This window comes from Ranitomeya variabilis, chromosome 6, assembly GCF_051348905.1.
Source record: "Ranitomeya variabilis isolate aRanVar5 chromosome 6, aRanVar5.hap1, whole genome shotgun sequence".
Classification (NCBI taxonomy): domain Eukaryota; kingdom Metazoa; phylum Chordata; class Amphibia; order Anura; family Dendrobatidae; genus Ranitomeya; species Ranitomeya variabilis.
Window position 1 is genome coordinate 551,585,008 of NC_135237.1, and position 21,187 is coordinate 551,606,194.

Below are 21,187 nucleotides of genomic sequence, written 5' to 3' on the forward strand. Positions count from 1 at the left end.
AGCACGCTCGGGTGACCTCTGAGTATTTTTTAGTGCTCGGAGATTTAGTTTTTCTTGCCGAGGCTGAATGATTTACATCTGTTAGCCAGCATAAGTACCTGTGGGGGTTTCCTGGTTGCTAGGGAATCCCCACATGTAAACAAGATGGCTAAGAGATGTAAATCATTCAGCTGCGGCAATAAAAACTAAATCTCCGAGCACTAAAAAATACTCGGAGGTCACCCAAGCGTGCTCGGGAAATCTCGAGTAACGAGTAAATTCGCTCATCACTAGTCCCAGGCTTCCTGGGGGAGAGGACAGCTTAGGACATTAACAGGAGCATAGTAAGGTCAGAGACTCAGGCCTCTCTACCTTCAAGAGTACCCCCGGGACAAGGATAGTTAGGGTCAAAGTTCCAGGGACAGTTTGAGGCCCCTCCTTCCTTACTGAAGACTATCACAGATTGACATACAGCTTATGCATAAGAGTGGTGCGGCTTCATAAAAAACAGCAGATCTCATCTTCCAGTCTCATACAATCTTTTTAGCAGCAGGAACTCGAGTGTTTTATTTAGATTTTTTCTCTAAAAATCGAAGAGGCTTTATTGCTAAATTCTGGTGACAATGTGTGTCCTTATCAATTCAGCCTAAAGTTAAAGATGACACATTTCCTTTGTATTTTAGGAAAAAATGAAAAAAAATATATTTTCATTTTTTACATTTTAAAAATGACAAAAAGGAAAATGGGCCAATGCAAAAGTTTGGTCACCCTGCATAGTTAGTACCTAGTAGCTCGTCCTTTTGCAAGTATCACAGCTTCTAAACGCTTTTTGTCTCCGGACAAGAGTCTTTAATTTCTTGTTTGAGGGATTTTCATCCATTCTGCCTTGGAGAATTCTTCCAGTTCTGTGAGATTCCTGGGACGTCTTGCATGCACAGCTATTTTGAGGTCTAGCCACAGATTTCCAATGATGCTCAGATCATGTTTGCATCAAGAATTTGTTGAAATTTCAATGAATACATTCCTCCCTCTACCCATGAAATGTTCCCTGTGCCATTGACTGCAACACAACCCCAAAGCATGATTGATCCACCCCCATGCTTAATGATTGGCGAGATGTTCTTTTCCTGAAATTCTGTGCCCTTTTTTCTCTACATGTACCTTTGATCATTGTGGCCAAAGAATTCCATTTTAACCTCATCGGTCCATAGGATTTGTTTCTAAAAGTCATCAGGCTTATTTAGATGTTATTTTGCATAAATCTGATGCTGAATTTTATAGTGAGGATGCAAGAGAGATTTTCTTCTGAAGACTCTTCCATGAAGGCCATATTTGTGCAGGTGTCTCTGACCAGTAGAACAACGTACCACAACTCCAGAGTCTGCTAAATCTTTTTAAAGGTCTTTTGCAATGAAGCGGGGGGGATCTGATTTGCCTCTCTACCAATCCTACAAGCAGCGCTCATTGAAATTTTGCTTGGTCTTCCAGACCTTATCTTGACCTCCACTGTTCCTGTAAACTGCCATTTTCTAAGTACATTTCGATCATTTAGATCATGGATACAGAAGACGTCTGCTGCACGGATCTTCGGGACCAGTATCGAAGAAGAAAAGAGAAAATGGAGGAATGTAATCCAGCTCTGGAACTGATAAAACAATTTATTAAAAGATGCACAAAAAAGGGGGGAGTAAAAACATAAATATTCAGTGCAATCTTGCTTTAAGAATAGGCTCACGATGATGTTGGGCATCGCTGGATAATAGACTGATTTTCTTGCCATCGTGAAGGCCGAGCATGGTCACGTACTTCAAGTCTAGTGAACAAAAATGCTTGTGTAATTTATCTATAACTGGTCAATGATCTTATACAATATCTGGTTATTGATATTCCCGCAGACAATTACCATTCACAGACAAGATTTACTTTTCCTCATCTTTTAATTTACAGAAAATTTCATTAGTGAATCGCAATCAGTAATTGACCTTAAGCCACAGTAATAATGGATAGTAATTGACAATCAATAGTGATTACGTATTCTCTTCAGGGCAATAATGGTAAATCTTGGTTAATGGAAACAGTGAGAGTTCAGGTAATGTCTTCTGCTTGTAGAGAAATATAATGAGCCTGCATAATATACATTGAACTGGACCAAGAGGTGCGGAAGAAGAGGGGGTGATACAAAGGAACACAGTACTGAATGTCCCGAGTCAGAGAAACGGCTTATCTCTACCAAAAACATCACCAGCTCAGTCCACAATGTATAAGTGGCATTGAAGTTTAACGATATTTACTGTATATACTCGAGTATAAGCCCCTAATTTTGCCACGGAAAACTGGGTAAGCTTATTGACTCGAGTATAAGCCGGGTGCGTGACAAAGAAGCATTTTGGATATATTTGTTAAATACACGTGTTCCATCAGGTTTAAATCTTAAAAAAGAAATCATGTTGCATTATTGACTGTTCTTTGCTTATTTCATTAACATTAACTTGACAATTCCAGCTTTTAACATTTAATTCATTGTCTTATATATTTGTCGAAGGTGGTGATGTTTTTTTTTTTTTCTTTCCACACCTGTTATGTCTTTGTATAAATTGATGCTATGCCTGGCCAGAGCTAACTGAGACTAAGAGCACTTGTGTGTTCGAAACGCGTACAGTTTACACAGGCACTCTCCTTCCGGTATACCCGGTGTTTGTATGTCTTATAGCCTATTTTTATTTTAAATGAATACTATTAAAGCTAAGTGATTTTATCTCTTGGAGCTGGATTCCCTTTTTTCCACATGTGCATCTCTAGGCGTCTGGCAGAGACGCGCACCCGTGCTCAAGATTTCCTGGACTCATAAGGAAATTCATCTAAAGGGTGAGCTGAATTTATCTTTTTTTTCTGTATAAGCCGGGTATGCATTGTCCCCTCATCCCTCTCCTGCTATGTGTGGCTCCCCCCATCGCTGTCCTGGTATGAATGGCTCCCCATTCCTGTCTGCATGCCTTGGTATGAATACCATGTGACCACTGAGCACAGGAAGAGCTGCAGGCAGGCGCCGGTGGCCGGAACGGGAAGCAGTGCCAGCACCGAGGGCGCGCAGGTATGTATGATGTCTACACCGGCTCCTGGCACCCGCTGCTCCGCCGCCGGCTTTCTGTACCGTGACTCCTGTATAAACAGAGGGGGGAGTTTTCAGCACAAAAAAAATGTGCTGAAAAACTCGGCTTATACACGAGTCTATATGGTACTTGAAAAATGTACCTGCAATGCAAGGTTCAACCCACGGACTGGTGGGGTGCTGTGCTCAACCCACGGACTGGTGGGGTGCTGTGCTCAATGCCCGGACTGGTAGGGTGCTGTGCTCAACCCACAGACTGGTGGGGTGCTGTGCTCAACCCACAGTCTGATGGAGTGCTGTGCTCAACTCAGTCTGGTGGGGTGCTGTGCTCAACCCATGGACTGGTGGGGAGCTGTGCTCAATGCACGGACTGGTGGGGTACTGTGCTCAATCCACGGACTGGTTTGGTGCTGTACTCAACCCACGAACTAGTGGGATGCTGTGCTCAATCCAGACTGGTGGAGTGCTGTACTCAACCCATGGACTGGTGGGGAGGTGTGCTGAATGCACGAACTGGTGGGGTACTGTGCTCAACCCACGGACTGGTGGGGTGCTGTACTCAACCCACGAACTAGTGGGGTGCTGTGCTCAACACACAGACTGGTGGGATGGCTGTGCTCAACCCACGGACTGGTGAGGTTGCTGTGCTCAACCCACAGACTGGTGAGGTGCTGCATCTGAAAGAAACAGCCATGTTTTTTTAAACCCAGAGCATCCCTTTAAATAGCCAACTGTTAAATCTCATTTGGTGAGTTTGCTCCAATAAGCTTCATTATTATGATTTGCTTATATAAGCGCTATCTTATTCTGCAGCATCTTACATACATTATCTTCAATGTCCCCGTTGGGGCTCACAATCTAAATTCCCTATCAGTATGTCTTTGGAATATGGGAGGAAAGAGGAGAACCTGGAGGAAACTCACGCAAACACAGGGAGAATATACAAACACCTTGCAGATGTTGTCCTTGGTGGGATGTGAATCCAGGACCCCATGATCATTTCTTATAATGCACGGAAAGATGGTCCTGATGCAGTAAAGGAAACAAACTGGAACAAGAGCATGTGGAGTAGCAGAGCGAGAGCGACAGTAACTGATCTCCCAGATGTGGAACAATGGCAATTGATGCAGCAGAGCTTGAAATAACAGAAACTAATGCAGCAGAGCTTGAAATAACACCCAATGATGTAGCAGAACTGGAAGAGCGGAAACTTATGTCATAGAGCTATAGCAATGGCAACTGATGTAGCATAGCTTGGAATAACAGCAATTTATGTCACAGATCTAAAGCAAAAGGAACTGATGTAGCAGAGCTTGGAATAACAGCAACTCATGTGGCAGAGCTGGAACAGCTGCAACTTATGTCACAGAGTTCTTGCAATGGCAAATTATGTAGTAGACACTTCATTTGCAGACATGTTTCAGGGTCTTTCCCCCTCATCAGTGCAATTCAAGACAGTTGGTTTGGCTGGGGTAGAGGTCTCAGACGTCAATGTTTCTCCATATGAAGTGTGTCTGGGAATTTATGCCAATAGCCTCTTCAGAGAAGAGGACAAGAACTCTAGAGCCAACTATTGGAAGTAAACCTCATGAAACACTTGTCTACAAATAGAGTGCCTGGTTTGGCTTTTTATCCTAAGTCATGTGGCAATGCCCTTCAAAGAGTTGATGTTGACTCTTAGGATTGCTGCCTCCTGGAGCCTCGTATTATAGATGGTACCGTTCATGGGTTGCTGGATTGCTGCCTCTTCGAGCCTCGTATTATAGACCATAACATACATGGGCTGATGTTTTCCTTCATCGCTGTCTACTGTGCTCTATAATGCACAGCACCATCAAGCGCAAAGGCTTGAAGTCTCATAGATCACTGTCGCGATTAGCTACAGCAATTTGAGGCCTGACTGACTCTCATTAGATCTCCGGCACTGCGATTCTTGCAGACTGTACAGCAAATTGCCACCCAGCTAAGAGACCATTACGAATTTCAATTAGATTAAATAGAAAATTAATGTAATTAGGAGACATCACGAAAAAAGATTTCATTATTCTTCGATGGAAGGAAAGTAGCTGTAATGATGCACATTCTTTTTAGAACTTCATTTGATAAAGATTCTTTCTTAATGAAGAGGTCTTTGAGTCTTCGGAGCACTTATCACCGCATTGTCTCATTACTGGAAATCGTCTTGGTTTTATGAATACTGAAAAATTAGGCTCCTCATAGTGGGCTCAAGAAGCTATGATCTGATAGGGTTTGAAAAGATTTGAGGGTTAAAAAAAACTCAAGAGTAGAGTTGGGCGAATTTGCTTGGGTCTCTGCTTATTCGGCAAGCTATAGTGCTTACACACTTGTATAGAGAGCTGTGTGACACATACAGCTGCAGAGCCGAATAGCTGATCAGCCGGCGCGATCCAGGAAGCAAACTCTAGTCGTGAGGCACCCTGTCGTGGTCCATAGAGAAGATCCTAAATAAGGGAAAACCTTGTATGACATTGATATTGATATGATCTAATAGAATATTTGGACTGTAATTGTCTTCATAAGTTGTCCCTTTAATATAATTCCAAACATTATGATATTCAGACCTACAATCTTAGATACTGAGAACTAAAGCTAATCATTCTGTAATAAGACCAGTAGAGAAAGGGTAAAATGGGGTTTCCATTAATGTAAAATTGATAGGTCATCAATAGGTGGGGATCCAAACTTGGCACCCAAACTAGGTCAGACAATGGGCACCCAAAATAGGTCCGACACTGGGCACCCAAGCTAGGTCCGACACTGGGCACCCAAGCTAGGTCCGACACTGGGCACCCAAGCTAGGTCCGACACCTGGCACCCAAACTAGGTCCAACACTGGGCACCCAAACTAGGTCCGACACTGGGCACCCAAACTAGGTCCGACACTGGGCACCCAAACTAGGTCCGACACCGGGCACCCAAACTAGGTCCGGCATTGGGCACCCAAACTAGGTATGATACTGGGCATCCAAACTAGGTCCGACACCTGGCACCCAAACTAGGTCCAACACTGGGCACCCAAACTAGGTCCGACACTGGGCACCCAAACTAGGTCCGACACTGGGCACCCAAACTAGGTCCGACACTGGGCACCCAAACTAGGTCCGACACCGGGCACCCAAACTAGGTCCGGCATTGGGCACCCAAACTAGGTATGATACTGGGCATCCAAACTAGGTCCGACACCTGGCACCCAAACTAGGTCCAACACTGGGCACCCAAACTAGGTCCGACACTGGGCACCCAAACTAGGTCCGACACTGGGCACCCAAACTAGGTCCGACACCGGGCACCCAAACTAGGTCCGGCATTGGGCACCCAAACTAGGTATGATACTGGGCATCCAAACTAGGTCCGACACCTGGCACCCAAACTAGGTCCAACACTGGGCACCCAAACTAGGTCCGACACTGGGCACCCAAACTAGGTCCGACACTGGGCACCCAAACTAGGTCCGACACCGGGCACCCAAACTAGGTCCGGCATTGGGCACCCAAACTAGGTATGATACTGGGCATCCAAACTAGGTCCGACACCTGGCACCCAAACTAGGTCCAACACTGGGCACCCAAACTAGGTCCGACACTGGGCACCCAAACTAGGTCCGACACTGGGCACCCAAACTAGGTCCGACACCGGGCACCCAAACTAGGTCCGGCATTGGGCACCCAAACTAGGTATGATACTGGGCATCCAAACTAGGTCCGACACCTGGCACCCAAACTAGGTCCAACACTGGGCACCCAAACTAGGTCCGACACTGGGCACCCAAACTAGGTCCGACACTGGGCACCCAAACTAGGTCCGACACCGGGCACCCAAACTAGGTCCGGCATTGGGCACCCAAACTAGGTATGATACTGGGCATCCAAACTAGGTCCGACACCTGGCACCCAAACTAGGTCCAACACTGGGCACCCAAACTAGGTCCGACACTGGGCACCCAAACTAGGTCCGACACTGGGCACCCAAACTAGGTCCGACACCGGGCACCCAAACTAGGTCCGGCATTGGGCACCCAAACTAGGTATGATACTGGGCATCCAAACTAGGTCCGACACTGGGCACCCAAACTAGGTCCGACACTGGGCACCCAAACTAGGTCCGACACCGGGCACCCAAACTAGGTCCGGCATTGGGCACCCAAACTAGGTATGATACTGGGCCCCCAAACTAGGTCCGACACTGGGCACCCAAACTAGGTCCGACACTGGGCATCCAAACTAGGTCCGACACTGGGCATCCAAACTAGGTCCGACACTGGGCATCCAAACTAGGTCCGACACTGGGCATCCAAACTAGGTATGATACTGGGCATCCAAACTAGGTCCGACACTGGGCACCCAAACTAGGTCCGACACTGGGCACCCAAACTAGGTCCGGCATTGGGCACCCAAACTAGGTATGATACTGGGCCCCCAAACTAGGTCCGACACTGGGCACCCAAACTAGGTCCGACACTGGGCATCCAAACTAGGTCCGACACTGGGCATCCAAACTAGGTCCGACACTGGGCATCCAAACTAGGTCCGACACTGGGCATCCAAACTAGGTCCGACACCGGGCACCCAAACTAGGTCCGACATCTGGTACCCAAACTAAGTCTGACACTTGGCACTTTCACTAATCAGCTGTTAACAGCTCCGGTAATGGCCAAATGTAAATAATGTAGGAAGCAGAATACAACAGCTCAGACACGGTGGTTAGTGGCCTCTCAGGGTTACTGAAGATAAAGTTCCATCCAAGAAAGTTATGTAGGAAACCTATTGATCCAGATTGAAAGGGGTTCTCTAACCTTCAGGCTGATGAACACCACAGCGATCAGCTGCGATATACTGGACAACTGGACAGTAAGTGTATAATTTCCTTGCAGCGCCTCTACATGGCAAATTAGGCATTACACAAAGCTCATGCAACTCAATGGGCTGTCTTTGCAATTACAGATTGATTTCCAGGATAAGAAAGGTCTTTGAAACCACTCATCATCAGAAGTTATAAATGAAAATCCTAAATAGGATGCACCCCTTATGAACCCCCCACCCCCCAAAAAAAGAAGAAAGCAGGGTATATAAAACATGCAAAGATTAAGGATTTTCCATTCACTTTTAGAATTAAAATATGCAAAAAACTTAATCCTAAAGGTAATAAAATTGACAATCCTGGTACACCCAAAGAATGTGTGATTTTCCTAATGCCTTTAAGGATGAATCCAAGTCCTTATCCATGAATAATGACTTTCATCTGAAATGCGTAGGAAGAATGTACTGGGATTGTCAATTCTATTAGCTTAGGTATAAAGTTTTTGTACATTTCAATTTAATTTATATTTTAATTTAGAAAATCCTTAATCTTTAATTACTTTAATTACTAGCGTGAGCTGGATTAAAATGTTATAAAACATGGACTGACAGAGAAAGTGACTGCAAAACTATATGAATGAGAATGGGGCATTTTGGTAACACAGGTCAAAATTACTGCTACTGTGAACAGTGAAGCAAGTGGAAGATGAAATGATCTCTAAAAAGGCTAAGGTTAAAGATGTCACATTTCCTTTGTGTTTTAGGCAAAAAATATTTACTGTCATTTTTTACATTTTAAAAATTACAAAAAGGAAAATGGGCTGATACAAAAGTTTGGGCACCCTTGGAGATTTGTATACTCAGATAAATTTGACCAATGTTTCAGACCTCCTTAATAAGTCTATTACTGTAATAGATTGTTCACTATCATCATTAGGAAAGGCCAGGTGACGCAAATTTCCCAGCTTTATAAACACCCAGCCTCCTCTAACCTTGTGTCTAAAAAACAGCAGCCAAGGGTTCTTCTAAGCAGCTGCCTAGTACTCTGGAAATGAAAAGGGTGAAGGCAACAAAACAGGAGAAGGCTATAAGAAGATTTTGCCCTTTCCTCAATTCGAAATGTAATTAAGAAATGGCAGTTAACAGGAACAGTGGAGGTCAAGATAAAGTCTGGAAGACCAAGCAAAATTTCAGTGAGAGCTGCTCACAGGATTGCTAGAGAGGCAAATCAGAACCTACGCTTGACTGCAAAAGACCTTCAGAAAGATTTAGCAGACTCTGGAGTTGTGGTACATTGTTCTACTGTTCAAAGACACCTGCAAAAATATGGCCTTCATGGAAAATTCATCAGAAGAAAACTTCTCCTGCGTCCTCATCATAAAATTCACTGTCAGAAGTATGCAAAAGAACATCTAAACAAGCCTGATTCATTTTGGAAACAAGTCCTGTGGACCAATGAGGTTAAAATAGAACTCTTTGCCCACAATAATCGAAGGTATGCGAGGAGAAAAAAGGGCACAGAATTTCATGAAAAGAACATCTTGCCAACCATTAAGCATGAAGGTGGATCAATCATGATTTGGGGTTGTGCTGCAGCCAATGGCAAGGGGAACTTTTCAAGGGTAGAAGGAAGAGTGGATTCAGAAAAAGTTAAAAAAATTATTGGTGCAAACATATCATCATATGTAAAACAGCTGAAGGTGAAAATAGGATGGCTACTACAAATGGATAATGATCCTAAACACACATGAAAATCCACCATAGATAACCTCAAAAGGCGCAAGATGAATGTTTTACAATGGCCATCACAGTCCCCTGATCTGAGCATCATTGAAAATCTGTTACTAGACCTCAAAATAGCAGAGGATGCAAGACGATCCAGGAATCGGACAGAACTGTAGGAATTCTCCAAGATAGAATGTATGAAAATTCCCTAAAACAAGAATTGAAAGACTCTTGTCTGGCTACAAAAAGTGTTTACAAGCTGTTACAAGCTACTAGATACTCACCATGCAGGGTGCCCAAAATTTTACATGGGCCCATTTTCCTTTTTGCAATCTTTAAAATGTAAAAGAAGAACATTTATGTTTTTTTTGCCTAAAAGGAAATGTGTCATCTTTAAAGGGAACCTGTCACCCCCAAAACCGAAGGTGAGCTAAGCCCACCGCCATCAGGGGCTTATCTACAGCATTCTGTAATGCTGTGCATAAGCCCCCGATGTATCCTGAAAGATAAGAAAAAGAGGTTAGATTATACTCACCCAGGAGTGGACCTGCTGCGGTCCGGTCCGATGGGCGTCGCAGTCCGGTCCCTCCCATCTTCTTACGATGACGTGCTCTTCTTGTATTCACGCTGCGGCTACGGCGCAGGTGTATTTTGTCTGCCCTGTTGAGGAAAGTACTGCAGGCGCCGGGAAAGGGCAGAGAGGCCCAGCACCTGCACACTGCAGTACTTTGCTCTGCCCTCAACAAGGAGATAAAGTACGCCTGCGCCGGAGCCGCAGCGTGAAGACAAGAAGAGGATGTCATCCTATGAAGATGGGAGGCCCCGGACCGGACCGCGATGCCCATCGGATCGGACTGCCCGCGTGAGTATAATCTCTTTTTCTCGTCTTTCAGGTTACATCGGGGGCTGACAGGTTCCCTTTACCTTTATGAAAAAAATCGTTGCCACTCCTGATTAGTAGATGCCAAACCATAGTTATATAGTAGAAAAACTTGGCACTCAGAGAATAATGATTTGAAAAAAGTCCAACATTAGTACATCACAAATGTTTCAGTCATCAAGACCTCCATCAGTATACTATAAAACAAAACAAAATACCTTTAAATTCACTGAAATATTATCTATCTATCTAAATCCAAAGAGAAAAGAAACAAAAAAAGTCAAACTTGGAGATATATATATATATATATATATATATATATATATTTTTTTTTTTTTCAGTGAATTTAAAGTTATTTTGTTTTGTTTTATAGTACACTGATGAAGGTCTTGATGACCGAAACGTTTGTGATGTATTAATATTGGACAATCATCTTTAACTTTAGCCCTTTTAGAGATCATTTCATCTTCAACCTGCTTAATTGTTCACAATAACAGTAATTTTGACCAGGGGTGCCCAAACTTTTACATGTCTTTTTTATTTGTGCAGTTGAAGATTAACGTGCGAGATATTAAATAGTTGCAAGGCTGTTAACTCTAAAAAGGAGCAAAAACGACATCTCTTTATTTGTGCAAATCTTATCAACCAGGGCACTCAATTTTGATGAATTTAGTTAAAAAAATAGCAAAGAATAGCAAAGACATAAAAAAAAAGAGAAAAAAATACAATCACAATGTAAAGATTTTGCACCATACAAGTGATGAAGAACGTTGCACTGTAGTAAGATGGGCAAAATTATGACGGCATGATAAATGTGTTCCACTTTTGTGGCTAACATTTTGACTAATCCAATTTTAATAAGCTTCGCCCATTTTTAAAATAGCGGTCAAATTTTTTTTGCAAATTGTACAAAAATTGTACAAAAAAAAATAGCAATATTTCAATCAATTTTATTATGGCATAAACCGCTTTAATGAAATGGTTCTCTTTTTACTTTATTGGGTTTTTATCAAAGTCCAAAATTTAAGAGTTTGAAATTCTCCGAAGTTTCCAAAAACGTTAGTAAAAGAGTTCTCTGCCTGACAATTTGTCATTTAAACTTTCCACCTCATCTGCAGCATTGATCTTCTCATTCTTTGTGCCGAAAAGTCAAGCAAGATAAATGGACGCCATTAACTTCATTCTCATTTCCAAGATGAATAGGACGAGAATGAATATTATTAACTTATTCCATTATCTTGATATCTTAGTGGATTTGAACGTCCTGTCCCCATATTCGACACAGCGCTCGATGATCAGGAGGCATAATGAAGAGTTTTAGGTCAACGCTGATAAAAGAAGACTAGGAGATTACTCAAATATCAATGGGGACTTTCTAGTAATTCGGAGCTCATTAAAAAAAAAATCTATCTCTGACTAAATTTTAGTTCTAAGCACGAAGCTCATTTGAAGTTATGACCCATTACAGTATATGGGTCTGGGATTCGTAAAGATCAAAATGAACCATCCATGAGGGTGCTAGGACAAAAGGGCCTCACTATTTTCCCTTCACGCATTTTGCTTTACCTTTTGGTCGTTTTGCCATCACTTTATGGCTAAGAACTCAATTTTTCTGGAGAGGGGAGTTGTGCACAGGTTATTCGCGCCTAGTTGTACAGGCAGTAAGATCAAACGTGGCACTCTACATGGCCTATGACATGTAGACCCAGGGTACTTGGCTGAATCCTAGAATGTTGAAGCTAGAAGGGACCTCCAGGGTCATCTGGTCCAACCCCCTGCTCAATGCAGGATTCACTAAACCTTCTCAGGCAGATGTCCGCCCAACCTCTGAAGACGTCCATTGAAGGAGAACTCACCATAGAATCCTAGAATGTTAGAGTTGGAAGGGACGTCCTGGGTAATCGTGCCCAACCCACTGCTCAATGTAGGATTCATTAAACCATCTCAAACAGATGTCTGTCCAGCCTCTGTTTGGAGATTTCCATTGAAGGAGAACTCACCACCTCTCGTGCCAGCCTGTTCCACTCATTGATCACCCTCACTGTCAAAAAGTTTTTTCTAATATCCAATCTGCATCTTCTCCTTTTCAGTTTCATTCCATTGCTCGAATCATCGGAGTCTACAAAAGTTAAACTGAATTTATGTCCAAATTGTAAAGATCAAGAATAATAAATATGTAAGAAGGAACTCGAAGGCGAGATAAAGTTACTAAAGTTTTCTAAGAAGTTTTGATATGTTCTAGCCACTTTTTAGTACTTTTCATTGCTGAGCTTTCAGATCCCAAGATCCCCATCGATTGCTGAAAGGAAGGAGAAGAAATACTTTGCTTATCTTCCAGAGCAAAAGCAGAGAAAGTGTCAGGACTCTGAACATTTTTTCTACCTTTTATGCATTACTGCCCTTTTCCAAGATGGTGTCTTTGGTCTCATGTGCACTATGTCTTCCTGCTATAAAACTCCACCCCAGCCTTCAGTCTGTGCTAGAGTATTCTGCCTTGCATCCAGCTCCTGACTCTGATTACTCCCTGGCTGTATACCTGCTCCTGTGAACCTGTGTGGTGATCCTGCTACTCTGCTCTGAGTTCCTGCTGCATACACCAGTTTCCAGTAATCCTCCTTCATCTGCTGCTCGTGTTTACTTCCATCTGCATTTGCTGGACATGTAAGCTGTTGCTGCTCTGCAAAAACCTGAGACTATTACCCAGGCCTCCCTGGTTGAGCTAAGATATTATTTGAACTGCCTTATAAGCATATCTATCTGTGTTTTGGACTAAGCAAGGACTTATTCGTGTCAAGTATCTTCAAGAATAATTGTGCTTCATAGACTTTCTGTGTGATTGCATTTTCCTCTGAAGTTTCCTATAGACTGTTAAGCTGCGTTTAATATTTACACCAAGTGTTGTGGACTTGAGTTTCTCTCTGCACCTGTTTGAATCACCATGTGATAATAGACTTTACCACCTATAAAACTGTGTCCTGTAGTTGTCTTGTTCCATGCAAAGAGTCTCCTGAGTTATCCTCTATAATTATTACAGGATACTCTAGCCAGAAAAGAGGAGACTGCTGGAACAATGACTGCAGAAAGCAGATTAGAGCAGGTGTTTTCCATAATTAGATCACTGCAGAAAGATGTGGAAGGTCTGCAAAAGAAGTTTGGAAGCTTTGAACACAATCAACAAGTGTTTGGACAGACTTTGCAGGACTTAAGCACCCGCATGGCAGCCCAGGAAAACAAACTTGCTGGCATAGAGTCCCAGTATGGACGGGCTTTTCAGGACATAAGCACTCAAATAGCTGCACAAGCAACTTTACCCTCTGGGCAACCGCCACCAGCTAGCCCACCTAAGTTGCCCCCATTCAGATTTAATGGTGATTGCGACAAATTTCGTGGCTTTGTGAATCAATGTATGCTATATTTTGATGTGCATGCTGACCGTTTTCCTAATGATAGATCCAAAGTATTGTGTGTAATAATGCTGCTGACCGCACGAGCGCTCGCCTGGGCGAATCCGATGATGGAGTCTCGTGATCCACGGTTAAATAACTTGGACGATTTCTTGGCCGCTATGGCATTAATGTTTGATGATCCTAATCGCCGTGCAACCGCTGAATCTGCTTTATTGTCTTTACGCCAGGCTAAACGTTCTGTTATTGAGTATGCTACTGAATTCAGATTAGCGGTAGATACCAATTGGGACAGCTATGCACAATTGCCTATTTTTAAAAGGGGTCTGTCTAGTATTGTAAAAGATGTACTAGCTCGCTCAGAGTCACCACAAGAACTAGAGACATTTATACAGCATTGTGTGCGCATTGACATTCGCCTTACTGAGCGTAGGCAGAAGTTTGCTGCATATAACCGTATTTCTAACTTTTCCCTTCCTTCCAAAGAGCCTGCGGGTAAAACATCTCGGGAGGTGGAAGAGGTGCCCATGCAAATTGATTCCGTTCAGAGGCGCGAGATCAATGAGCGCCAGGAGCATCGCCTTCGTGAAAGTCTATGTTTCTACTGTGGCCAGTCTGACCACTTCTTGATCAATTGTCCTAAGTGTCCTAGAAGGCCTAACAAGGTGCTAGCAGCGGTAGGGGAGTATAACAACTGTGATGATGAGTCTGACATCTCTGAATGTAGCCTGCCTTTAAACGCTGTATTCCATTCACTTTCTATGACTTCACCCCCCAAGGAGCTTAAGGAAAAGAACTCTCACTGTTCTCTCCCTATTAAGATCCCGTGTTCAGGACAGTGGATTTCCAGTGCAGCTATGATTGACTCTGGGGCAGGTGGCAATTTCATGGATATTGCATTTGCCAAGGAACATGGTATTGAAATTCAGCAAAGAGCCTCTCCAATTACCATGGAAACAGTGGATGGGTCACCTTTAATCTCTGGGCCTGTGGATCAGGAGACCGTACCCCTTGAAATTTTGTTGGAGCCTAATCATCAGAAGCAACTTTCTTGCTAATTTCTTCTCCTCATTTTCCTGTGATTTTAGGCATTCCTTGGTTGCGTTCTCAGAACCCAATTATCAACTGGCAGACCAAGGAGGTTACCTTTCCAACAAGGAGCAACTCAGCGTTAACAGAAGCTGTCCCTGAGTCCACGGCTACGGAACCACATGTACAGGTATTTTCTTTACCTCCAGCATATAAAGAGTTCTCTGACATCTGTGACAAGAATGCAGAACAGCTTCCTCCACACAGGCATTATGACGGTCCCATTGAGCTGCTTCCTGGGGCAGCTATTCCTTTTGGTAACGTATACCCTTTGGCGGCACCTGAGCTTCAAGCCTTAAAGGAGTATATTGATGAAAATCTGGCCAAAGGCTTCATACGTCCTTCTTCTTCACCAGCAGGGGCACCTATATTTTTTGTAAAAAAGAAGGATGGGACCCTGAGACCCTGTGTTGACTATCGGGAACTCAATAAGGTAACCGTACAAAACCGTTACCCTTTGCCTCTGATTCCCGAATTACTGGAAAGAGTCCGCCATGCTAAGGTGTTCTCTAAACTGGATCTTCGTGGGGCTTATAATTTGGTGCGTATTCGTCCAGGGGATGAGTGGAAGACAGCATTCATATGCCGATATGGACACTTTGAATATCTTGTGATGCCCTTCGGGCTTTGTAACGCCCCTGCAACGTTTCAACACCTTGCTAATGACATTTTCAGAGATTTGTGGGACCAGTTTGTGGTGATCTATTTGGACGATATACTAATCTTTTCTGACTCTCTACAGGAACATGAAGAACATGTCAAAACGGTTTTAAGACGTCTGAAAGAGAACCATCTGTATATTAAGCTGGAGAAATGTGAGTTCCATCGTTCTGAGATACAGTTCTTAGGTTATGTCATCTCTCCCCAGGGGCTGAACATGGAATCTTGTAAGATTCAGGCTATCCTTGACTAGCCGGTACCCAAGAACGTTAAGGAGGTCCAACGTTTTATTGGTTTTGCAATTTTCTACAGACGCTTCATTAGAAATTTTTCTGATATTGTCCGTCCCATTACTTCCTTGACAAAGAAGGAAAAGCCCTTTAAGTGGTCATCACAGGCTCAAGAAGCTTTTGATCGGCTTAAGATTTGTTTCACATCAGCACCGTTGTTGATACACCCAGATCCAACACTTTCTTTCATTGTGGTGGTGACGCTTCTGATAATGCTTTGGGGGCTATTCTCTCCCAAAGAACTGGAGAGAAGGGTCTGCTACATCCTTGTGCTTTCTTTTCCCGTAGACTAACCTCAGCAGAGATTACGACGTGGGAGACAAGGAATTGCTGGCTATTATTGCGGCTTTCAAAGAATGGAGGCATCATCTGCAAGGAGCGGCACAACAGATCATAGTGCTAACTGACCATCGCAATTTACAGTTCCTTAGATCCGCTAGATGTCTTTCTCCTCATCAGGCTCGTTGGAACTTATTTTTAAATCAGTTTAACTTTGTTATCTCGTACCGTCCAGGTTCTCGTAATGGGAAGGCTGATGCTTTATCCCGAATCCATGCTGCGGATTCCGTACCTGGAGCCCCGTCCAAGTCCATTCTATCTGATGCCAATTTCATCGGTGTTATCCACGATCAGGACTTGTGGAAGGAGTGCAGGGAGGCCTATGACGGTGATGTATTTCTGGCCAACCCACCTGTGGATATTAATCTTGTCTTTAAGGGTGGCATGTGGTTCAGAGATCGACGTATCTACGTCCCTGAGGTCGTCCATCTGCAGATCGTCAAGTTGGTACATGACTCCAAGTTGGCTGGTCACAGGGGGGTACAGACGACACAAGAGTTCCTGAGCTGATTCTTCTGGTGGCAAACTTGCCTGAAGGATACCAAGGACTATGTTCTCTCTTGCGAGGTATATGCTTGTTACAAGACTCCTCATGTGGCACCTACGGGTCTTCTACAACCATTACCTGTTCCGTCCGGCCCTTGGGGGTCTATATCAATGGACTTTATTGTGGAGCTGCCTACATCGGGGGGCACAAATCACGGTGGTAGTTGATCGCCTGACTAAAGCTGCTCATTTTGTTCCGTGCACAGGCCTCCCCTCAGCTAAAGATACAGTGAACTTGGTTATACAGAATGTCTTTCGGTTGCATGGGGTTCCGGATGAGATCATCTCTGACCGTGGAGTACAGTTCACTTCAAGATTCTGGAAGGGGTTTTGCTCTGCACTCAATATTAATGTTTGTCTCTCTTCCGCTAACCATCGCCAGACAAATGGTCAGACTGAGCATACCAACCAGACGCTGGAACAATATCTAAGATGCTGTCAGCCATCTCCAGGATGATTGGTTGGAGTTGCTGCCGTTAGCCGAATTTTCATATAACAATTCTCAGAGCGCCTCCACTAAATTGACACCTTTCTTTGCCAATCTGGGTTATCATCCAATTAATTCTCCGGTTCCGGCAGTGGAGGAAAGGCTGACTGCGATGAGGCAAAATCTGGAGGTTCTGAAGGAATCCCTGACCACGGCTCAAGAACGTTATAAGAGATCGGCTGATAGATTCCGTAAACCTGCACCCATGTTCAAGGTAGGAGATTCCGTGTGGTTAGCAACTAAGAATCTGAAGTTAAACGTTCCTTCATAAAAACTTGGACAGAAATTCATTGGCCCTTTCAAGATCAATGGTATTGTGAGCTCTGTGGCCTGCCGGCTGAAGCTGCCTAGGACTATGAAGGTACATCCAGTTGTTCATGTATCTTTACTAAAGCCTGTATCTCCTAATATCTTCCAGGGACGTGTTGTGCCACCTCCGCAGCCTGTGGTGATTGATGGGCAAGAACAATTTGTGGTGGAGGAAATTGTTGATTCCAGGATTCGCAGGAATCGGCTCCAATATCTGATAAGATGGCAGGGATATCCCCCTGAGGAAGACTCTTGGGAACCGGTGGAAAACATCAATGCCCAACAGAAGATTTCTCGTTTTCATCAGATATTCCTTGAGAAACCAGGTCCAGGATCGTCCTGAGGCCGCTTCTAAGGAGGGAGTAATGTCAGGACTCGGAACATTTTTTTTTACCTTTTATGCATTACTGCCCTTTTCCAAGATGGCGTCTTTGGTCTCATGTGCACTATGTCTTCCTGCTATAAAACTCCACCCCAGCCTTCAGTCTGTGCTAGAGTATTCTGCCTTGCATCCAGCTCCTGACTCTGATGACTTCCTGGCTGTATACCTGCTCCTGTGAACCTGTGTGGTGATCCTGATACTCTGCTCTGAGTTCCTGCTGCATACACCAGTTTCCAGTAATCCTCCTTCATCTGCTGCCCGTGTTTACTTCCATCTGCATTTGCTTGACATGTAAGCTGTTGCTGCTATGCAAAAACCTGAGACTATTACCCAGGCCTCCCTGGTTGAGCTAAGATATTATTTGAACTGCCTTATAAGCATATCTATCTGTGTTTTGGACTAAGCAAGGACTTATTCGTGTCAAGTATCCTCAAGAATAATTGTGCTTCATAGACTTTCTGCGTGATTGCATTTTCCTCTGAAGTTCCCTATAGACTGCTAAGCTGGGTTTAATATTTACACCAAGTGTTGTGGACTTGAGTTTCTCTCTGCACCTCTTTGAATCACCGTGTGATAATATAGACTTTACCACTTATAAAACTGTGTCCTGTAGTTGTCTTGTTCCATGCAAAGAGTCTCCTGAGTTATCCCCTATAATTATTACAGAAAGTCTGAGTCTGTACGCCCCTCTGTGTGCACCGAGGGAAAAATTGAGTACTTCTGCCTTGTCCTTTGAGGAATTGGCGGAGTTTTGAGTATATGGACCTCCACCAGTCCAAACCTTTTATAACTTTAGTTACCCTTTAAACAACAGTCACATGGACAATAAGTAAAGACAGAATAAGCATTGACGCCATTGATGTTGGTGAAGACTATGGAGAACGCCATGATTCTGACAGCGTCAAAGCAGGCAGCACAAAGTTGACCAGAAGGAACCGATGTCCTATTCCACAAGGTCCAGCTCAGCGAGAAGACAATTCAGGTCAGAACAGATAAAAGTTTACTAAAAGTTATATAAATTGATAGATCAGTAAGGAGCCTGAAGTATTAGACATCTTCTACTCTTCTGTATTCTGGACTGTGTCCTCTGTTGGTCTCCTTCCGGTGAGAGGTATCATGTGACGGCAGGAACTTTCATCGCAATCTCTCTTCCAGGTCAGAAAGAATGTGAAGGCTGATCAAGGCCGCTGATTGGTAGCAGCAGTACAGGATTTAGTAATATCACCACTGGTCTTGCATTATATTATATGCAGCAATATTTGGTCTTCTTTCAAGAGAATGTGTAATTAGAAAATTACCTATTGTTTAAATCAGGATTTTATTTTCAATGTTTTTTGCCCATCATTGCCTATATTTAAAAAAAAATAAAAATTAAATATCTAAATTACTGTACTTAAATATTTAATGAGCATGCCTCTCATCAGGGCAAAATGTGCAGGGAGGGGAATGAGGTGAGCTGTGACATCATCTACTTTGGTGGATTCTTTGTTATCTACTGTATATAGAGGTGTTATCAGTCATTGTACAGGAGGAGGTGAGCTGTGACATCACCTATTGTGAATGGTGGATCCAGTGTTATCTATTATATATAGAGGTGTCATCAGTCATTGTACAGGAGGAGGAGTTGAGCTGTGTCATCAGTCATTGTACAGGAGGAGGAGGTGAGCTGTGACATCACATATAGTAAATGGTGGATCCTGTGTTATCTACTTTATATAGAGGTGTATATATTTCACATAAGGCGTGATCAAAGAATACACTGATCTCGACCATGGTACTATTATAAAAACAATATTTTATTAGAATAGATATTCATAAAAACATATAACTACTATAACAAGAAAGGGTACTGGAACCACAAAAAGGGACAACTCTGCCATAGGTTAGCCCAAAATAATGGACTGACTTAATTAACTGTTACATATCAACTGCCATGAATATACAGCTTAATGAATCTATACGAATAAATAACAGTCAGGGGTGCATATGCCTACCAAATTATATTCGCATAGCGTCACACGCGCGTCGGGGCAGAGGGACGCCGAGGTTTATCCCCATGTGGCTGACAATAAGGTATACCTTTTGATACATATATATATATAGGCTTTCATGCGGGGGGACTGCTTACCATGATACCAAGAGGATTAGCGTCAAGCTACCTAGTTATTGCTATGTGAATATAGTTTGGTAGGCATATGCACCCCTGACTGTTATTTATTCGTATAGATTCATTAAGCTGTATATTCATGGCAGTTGATATGTAACAGTTAATTCAGTCCATTATTTTGGGCTAACCTATGGCAGAGTTGTCCCTTTTTGTGGTTCCAGTACCCTTTCTTATAGTAGTTATATGTTTTTATGAATATCTATTCTAATAAAATATTGTTTTTATAATAGTACCATGGTCGAGATCAGTGTATTCTTTGATCACGCCTTATGTGAAATATTTAACTGCTAATGGTACAGTGTCCCCCATAAGGGAGGGACGTTGAGAGATAGTATTGAGCATATTATTGTGTACATTTATATAGAGGTGTTATCAGTCATTGTACAGGAGGAGGAAGTGAGCTGTGACATCACCTATTGTGAATTATTATTATTTATTTCTATAGCACCATTGATTCCATGGTGCTGCACATGAGAAGGGGTTACATACAAATTACAGATATCACTTAAAGTAAGCAAACTAACAATGACGGACTGATACAGAGGGGCGAGGACCCTGCCCTTGCTGTTACATTCTACAGGATGGTGGGGAAGGAGACAATAGGTTGAGGGTTGCAGCAGCTCCGGTGTTGGTGAGGTGGTAGCTTTGGTATTGGTGAGGAGGCAGCGGGGTCAGTGCAGGCTGTAGGCTTTCCTAAAGAGGTGGGTTTTCAGGTTCCGTCTGAAGGATCTGAATGTGGTAGATAGTCGGATGTGTTAGGGCAAATAATTCCAGGGGATGGGGGATATTCGGGAGAAGTCTTGGAGGCGGTTGGGTGAGGAGCGAATAAGTGAGGAGGAGAGAAGGAGGTCTTGGGAGGACCGGAGATTACGTGAGGGAAGATATCGGGGGGTTAGTTCAGAGATATATGGAGGAGACAGGCTATGGATGGCTTTGTAGGTCAGTATTAGTAATTTGAACTGGATACGCTGAGAGAATGGGAGCAAGTGAAGAGATTTGCAGAG